General features: G+C 43.5%; 1 long non-coding RNA gene across 1 annotated transcript; it reads right to left on the bottom strand.

Moving 5' to 3' along the window:
- Window positions 1-2,935: 2,935 nt before the first annotated feature.
- Window positions 2,936-6,940, bottom strand: LOC127021633 (uncharacterized). Its single transcript, XR_007767249.1, has 3 exons — window positions 6,891-6,940; window positions 4,600-4,715; window positions 2,936-3,982 (listed from the first exon to the last, which is right to left on the bottom strand). It is a non-coding gene; the product is annotated as an uncharacterized LOC127021633 (long non-coding RNA).
- Window positions 6,941-7,374: the final 434 nt, after the last annotated feature.

Here is a 7,374-nt window from a genome sequence, read left to right as displayed (position 1 = left end):
GTTTCACAGCTCATCAGAGCTGTGAGACAGCCTGATGATGAGAGTACACGTTGCATCTGTGACAGCAGCCCTGGAGAGCTTCCTCTTGGAGGGAAACTAGCTGGCTCGCTTCAAAACAGCATCTAGCATGGACAGTCAGACAGCGAAGACCAGGAGCAAACAACAGAGTGAAGTTATTTGGCAACACAGATGGGCCCTGAGTCATTTCTTGGATCTGGTCTTCAAGCACAGTGTGACAGTCAGAGCTATAGTCAGGTTTTGGAAGAGCTTCACAAGGAGCAGACAGTGGATAAATGTGCCAAATATCCTCTTCCCTTCGAACTGCCCTGTTTTCCCATTGCTCAGTCTTGCCTGCTGCTGCAGTTGCCATCAGCCGACCACGTGGCACTACGCTGCAGCTCCGAGACAACGTTGGTTATTTTGGTGGGGTGAGGACACTGGAGAGTTTTTATTCAGAAAAATCTAGGATAGTTGAGGAAAGCTCAGTTTAAGCTGACTCTACTGGATAATCTTTCTGAATATCATCTGCATTTGGCCTGGAGCAGAGGAAAGATTAGAACTTTCCGACCATTAATTCTCATGAGTACAGATTTCCAAGCATTCCTCGTAAGCCCAGAGCATCACCGGCTAACGCAACTGCTTTTCACTCTGCCACATTCAAAGTAGGCAATCGCAGGAGAAGGCGGCCGCGGGCAGTGTTTGCCCATGGAGGTGCATCTCGGCACCGTGGAGTCGGTAGGTGCATGAATCGTGGGACACACGCTTAGGGCTTGCAGGGACTCCTGCAGCCAGAAGGGAAGAGACGTCGTTTCAAAAAGAGCGATGATTCTTTCATTCTCTCCTTGTTTTTCTGGGTAGCTATGAGCATTTGTCCCTTTTCATTCCCCTTGCTAACTTTTATCAGCAGAGAAAACCATCGCAGACTGACACTTGAACAGAGTGACAGCTTACCTGTGCCAGCAAAGCAAGACTCAAAGCAAGTCATTGCACCGACTTCTTAGGATGAAATATTGATAGAAAATACTATAACACAAGAAGAAGTTTAAAATCACTCAGTCCTTTATACACAAATCTTTTTTGTTCAACTGTAGCCTAGCGGTACCAGATCACTTTTCTAACTTACATATTAATAAAATTGACTTTCCAAAAAGACAAACATATCTGGTGAGAAATTTCAAAACAAATTATTTTTTTCAGTTTGCAAATTTTTAATTTTTTTTCCATTTGCCATTTGCAGCAGTACATTGTGAAACAAAGGGTAGGAGAAAATGTTTTTATATTCTGAAGACATTATAACTTTTCAATCTTCTGTGCTTTTTCCTGTGGCGAAAAGGAAATAAAATAAATTGGAAGAAGAATTTTCTTGCACCAGAATTACCCAAAACCATGATCGATGTTTTTCTAACAGGAAAATCTGAAGAAATCAAAATGTTTTCATGAAACATTCATTGAAACAATATGCTGACAAAATAGTTTTTTCAGTCAAAACTTTTCACTGGGTCTGCTTAACATGGTACGTAAATGTTCAAAAACTTGTTTCTAGAGTATCAGAAGGCCACAGGGTTTTGTCTCACTTTTAGCTGCTTTTTTCAGAATAAACTCTACATATCCCTTGACGTCTTTGCAATCGCTTTGTGGGGCTACATAAACTCTCTCTGCTTCTCCTGGATGTGCTGAATTGACTCGTACTCTAACCACAGGGTCTTGGTGGGGCTCCTGTCCACCCAGCCTCCAGCCGGCAGAGGTTTCTCGGCTGCAGGACGATGGGCACCACTGCTCAACCTCCAAGTAACTACGAGAAGTCCCTCCATGACCAGAAATCCCATTCGTACCCACCCAAGTACACCCAGCCAAGGCTCCTGTCCTGGGCACCACTGGTGCAGAGACCAGGACTTCCAAACGCCTTGCTGATGCAGATGTTTTGCTCCACCACTCAACATCTACTGGTTTGATGAAGTTTGAAACTATTGCATGCTGATCATTAGTAAAACTTGCTGTAACTATGTAATGATCGTGGTGAAAGAAATCAAGTGGCATCCCAGGAGCCATCAACTAATTATTTCGTATCTAATTAATGACACAATTTATTTGTTGACCTCCTTGTCAAACTATGCGGAGTTCTAATTAATTGATAAAAAGCTGAAACTACCAAGGGTGTGCTGAAGTTTTGTTTGGTCAACTTCGACACAGAAGCGGTACATACATTGTCTCCAGCACATAGTGTAGAGTTCAGTGACACAGATTGAGAGGAACCAGAACACGAAATGCTGCTAAGATGAACTTGGCAAGATTATGTGAGTAAAATATCATCGCCTGAAGCCATGCCACCTTGCTGGGATAACATCCAATCTCTCACGTCAAGCTACATAAACCGGGGTAATGAGTGAGGAGCACCGAGATGGCCCAGGAAGGGGCACGCATTAGTCAGCATGTAGCATGCTGTCATCTTGGTCAGAGGCACACTGATTTCTAGCCAGGAAGGGACAACTTACCTTTGCACGAGTGCCTTTTGGATGAGTGGCAAAACCCAAAGGACAGCTAAAATAATTACTGATCCTGTTGTGGAAGTTTCTCACACATGTGTTTTCATGGTGTGAACATAGCTCAGAGGCTCGAGAGCCCTTTTGGGCTCTTCAGGAATAAATGAAACCTTATACCATCCTCTAAGGTGTTTCAAGAGAAAAAAAGGTGTGTGTATGTTGCAACCACACCATGCAGCCTACAACTGAAAGGAGAGAAAGGGTGGCCAAAGTGGAAGACATCTTCCCATACAGAATATACTCACTTCGTTCCTTGAGCTCTCTCTTTCTCAATTGCACCTTTTATTGACAGATGCAAAGCAAGACTAATGAACTATTGATAACACTGGCACAAAGGATTATTAGACAAAGCAATTTTATTTTGTGGGCATTGATTTATATGTCACAGCCACAGTACAAATGAAAATGGTAGTTTAGATAGATGAACTTGAATGCTAAACAGGTGGTCATCCTGTTTAGTCCCAATACCTGGCCTAAATGCACTTATAGATAAGTCTACGTGTACCTCTCTATACTTATAGATACACTTACAGATTTTCTAGATAATTAATGGTATTTGGAGAGAAACCTTAAGCAACCCAAACATTAAAACAGGGATGCTGTTTTGAAGGGTGTGAATCTTCACAAGACATCATACTGAATAGTTTTAATTTGAACCAGTGATTCCCAAACACACAAAAAAAGAGATGTCGAGGCACAGAGGGAATCCACAAGTAAAAACATGTCAAAAGAAGGGGCTTGTCCTTAAGCAACCGGTAATAAGTATGAAATTTGCTGGCCTGAGAAGGAGAGTAGGCTGAAACAGGAGGACAGGTTTTACCATTTGTAGTGCAGGCACACAACCACAGCCCTCTCTACCATCAGCCCGTGGCGACATCCAGAAACTCCGTCCATGGCTTCTTGGAGAGCTGGAGCCCGTCCAGAGCCAGCGAAGCTGCTGATTAGCATCTGCGAGGAAATAAACTCTGTCTGATCCTGAGAACCAGGCAGACGCGGCATCCGAATTTTAATTCTCATCTTCTGTGGCATTCGTCTGACACTTAATTTGACGGCAACTGCTGCGTTAAGGACTGTCGTAACCCAGATGGAATTATGAAAACAGTACTGAAATTTGTCCTCTTACTCTAGTGAATCCAGAGGGAAATTTCAAAGACTAAGACATAGAGACCTCATTTTACTGGCTTTCCAATGGCAAATAGGTAGCCAGCACCCATTTTTGTCTTTAAAAGCTTCCTCTAGCTCTCCTGGTGAGTAATCAATCATCTCTTAAAAAGAACTGCCGTTGGCCTCTCCACCATCCTGATTAATACTCAATCCCTCCAGATCACAAGCTCAGATAAAACAGTATGAAGGGCACATCCACAAGAAGTGATCCAACGATGCTAAGGCAAAAACAAACCCCAGGATTTCCAAGAGAAGGCTGTTCCACTTGCAGTTTCAGTCTAGAAAATAGTAAAATAAAACTGCACTTTAATGAACTTTTAGAGGAAAAAGGTTTAAGTTTTTTTTAATACAAGCCACAACAACAGGACACTTCCCCTACCTTAGGCTCTGTTAAATATGACACTCAAAAGCCATCTCCAGTACTGCAGGGATTAAATTATTTTCTGAAAGCCAGTTCGTTCCCATCGTTATTACTGGTATAAAGCTGTGAGATTTTTCACTCCCCCCCCCGCCCCCCTTTTTTCCAATGCTAGAACTAGATTAAACTGGCACTTCAGCATGCTGAGCTGCAGTTTCAGCTGAGCTCTGTGGTTCACAGAGATTTATCAAAAATGACAAGATTCAACATCTAGGAGATGTCTCGTAGTGCCCAGGAGCTCAAAGAAGATACAGCAGTTACAACAGACACCAGAAAGAAATAAGAAAAGTGTTAGAGAAAGAAACGTGTGGTCCTTGAAAATCAAAGGTCCGACACAAATGGGAAGATGCTGTGCTTATCAGCACCGTCCATTAGTGAGCGAGAAAGAGTCACTGCCTGCCTCCTCAAAATGAAAAAGCAGGCAAAGCTGCCCTTCATTTCAGCTCCAAGGGCTGTTATAAACTTCCTCGCAGTTACCTGTTAGAGCCTCTGAGATGCAGAGGTTTTCTCCTGTTCCATTTGCAAACAGCTTGGTATTAGCTGGAAAGTGATGAGTGTCTATTTGTGATCACTTCTTCTAAGTTAAGCTATCACTGGAATAGTAAAACATAATATTCCGTAAGTGCATTCTCTTTCTCACACATGTGCATGTAAAGCAAATTATGATATATTTGAAAAAGGGTAAGAAAAAATTGGAATATCTGGACAGTAAATACTTATCATAGAATCATAGAATGGTTTGGGTTGGAAGGGACCTTAAAGATCATCCAGCTCCAACCCCCCTGCCATGGGCAGGGACACCTTCCACTAGACCAGGCTGCTCCAAGCCCCATCCAACCTGGCCTTGAACACTGCCAGGGAGGGAGCATCCACAGCCTCTCTGGGCAACCTGTGCCAGTGCCTCACCACCCTCATAGTGAAGAGCTTCTTCCTTACATCTCTTCTAAATCTACCCTCTTGCAGTTTAAAGCCATTACCCCTTGTCCTATCACTACATGCCCTTGCAAAAAGTCCCTCTCTGGCTTTCCTGTAGGCCCCTTTAGGTACTGGAAGGCTGCTGTGAGGTCTCCCCGGAGCCTTCTCTTCTCCAGGCTGAACAACCCCAACTCTCTCAGCCTGCCTTCATAGGAGAGGTTCTCCAGCCCTCTGATCAGCTTCGTGGCCTCCTCTGGACTCGCTCCAACAGGTCCATGTCCTTCCTATGTTGGGCACCCCAGAGCCGAATGCAGTACTGCAGGTGGGGTCTCACGAGAGCGGAGCAGAGGGCGAGAATCCCCTCCCTCGACCTGCTGGTCATGCTGCTTTTGATGCAGCCCAGGATACGGTTGGCTTTCTGGGCTGCAAACGCACACGAAGCACAAAATCATCTCCTCTGCATAATCAGCCTTCGCTTGGATAACCCACCCTGCCTAAACTAATACTTATGATTGAGAACCACCTTGCAGCCAGACTGCATCATTTCTACTAAAACTAATACAATGCAGGTGGAACGGAGGCACTGACAGAGACTGGATTTCACCATATCAGAAGCAGCGGCATCCTTTCCCTGCGCCGGAGCAGGGCCAAGCGCGCTCTGTGCTCTGCTGCTGCAGAATTCCTTCTCACACAGAAATAAAATACAGAAAACCTGGGGCTATTTCCAAGTCACAGAGTGAGCCAGGTAGGATTCTGCAGAGAAAGACTGGCTGCCTTTTCCTCTTGATTCTTACAATGAAAGTTAAGGGAAAAGTTAAGGATTCATACAATGAAAGTTAAGTCAATTGGAAACACCAACATGTGGTGCTCTGTATTATCTCTCTGTCTGAGCAATTTTTATTTAGCGGTGTCGGTCTCGGCTGTACATGGCAGGTGTCTGCGTGGGCTCTCTCGGTGTCGCTGCCTCTACTTTCACCTTGGACAGACTGCCCTTTCAGCACATTAGGCATCCTCACATGCTTGTCTGCAGCCAAGGGAACACACTGCTCTGTGTTACACTTCTTGCATCTACCTTTCATTTAGGTGTATTTTAGAAAGGGCTTACTCAAAGGTTGTACACAGTAACAAAGAGATAACATAAAAAAAAATCAGTATCATAGTACATAAACTCAACCACCTCAAGTCCGCTCCAGTATTTCATTAGCTATTTCACATGCATAAACTGAGCTGAAGTAACCAGAGCTGTAGACAAGGGCAGTGAGTATAACCACAAGATATGAGAGCACCCAGGTTTCTTCTAATAAATAACGATTCTAATAAACACCTACAAGAGACACCCATTACAAAGCAAGAAGCTTGCACAGCAAAAAGGAATCTGAAAAAGAAAGCTCCACAGTAAAAGAAGTCCTGCACTCAGGTAGGACTTTGTAGGTCTCCTAATTCCTTTACAGAAGTCAAAGGCAAATTCCTCCATGAAGAAACAACGCGCTGGCCATCCTCCCCTCCCTCCCATGCGCCAAGACCTTCTCTTTGCAGATTTGGCAATAGCCTGAAGGAGTGAGGCTAATGCAGATGAGAGTGAAATGGAAATAACTCCCATAAGACCTTTGGGAAAGCTTAATCCAATCTTCTCTTGTGAACTAGATATTACTCCCCTTTTACTTGCCTTCAGTGGTGATAAACTGCAGACAAAAGAGATAAGGGACTCACACACCTCACATTTAACCACTCATAGTAAATACACTTCTCGCTTTTGCTTATCTTACAGCCTAGTATGGATTTCCTTTTAGTAACCTCCTGAATTACAATCAAATTATACTTTCAGGGCCATTGAATTGCATGACTTGCAATACCTTAATGGGTTCTGTTCCGGCTCCTCGGGAAGAACTTGTAATCCCTGTCGTCTTCTATATTTCAGTGAGACTTAAGGATATGCTTCACTGCTATGCAGAATAGCACTTACCCTAAATTTACCAGAGTAAGTTCCGTGCAAACGGTGCATGGGCGAGTGAACTGCCTCTTCTAAGAAAAAATTTAATAGCATATGTTTCTTCTTTTGCCTTACAGTGACAGTACAGGGTTTGAACGGTACAGTAATTCCAAAAACTCTTTCAGACATTTATTCAATTTGATTTAATGGCGCACAGTCTGTATGCCAGGTGTCGGCTGCTCTGCAAACTATTTGAAAATAAACGAAAGTATTAATGCCCAGAAATGGTGCGGCATGCCACATTCCTCTTGACACCACTGATAGCATATTTCTTAGATGCGCTTTCATCCTATAATAAAGAAATTGTTGCTTTGTTAGTTATGAGCTACATAGCAAAGAAAATAAAG

Source organism: Gymnogyps californianus, chromosome 13, assembly GCF_018139145.2.
Source record: "Gymnogyps californianus isolate 813 chromosome 13, ASM1813914v2, whole genome shotgun sequence".
Classification (NCBI taxonomy): Eukaryota; Metazoa; Chordata; class Aves; order Accipitriformes; family Cathartidae; genus Gymnogyps; species Gymnogyps californianus.
This window is presented reverse-complemented; position numbering and strand designations above follow the sequence as displayed.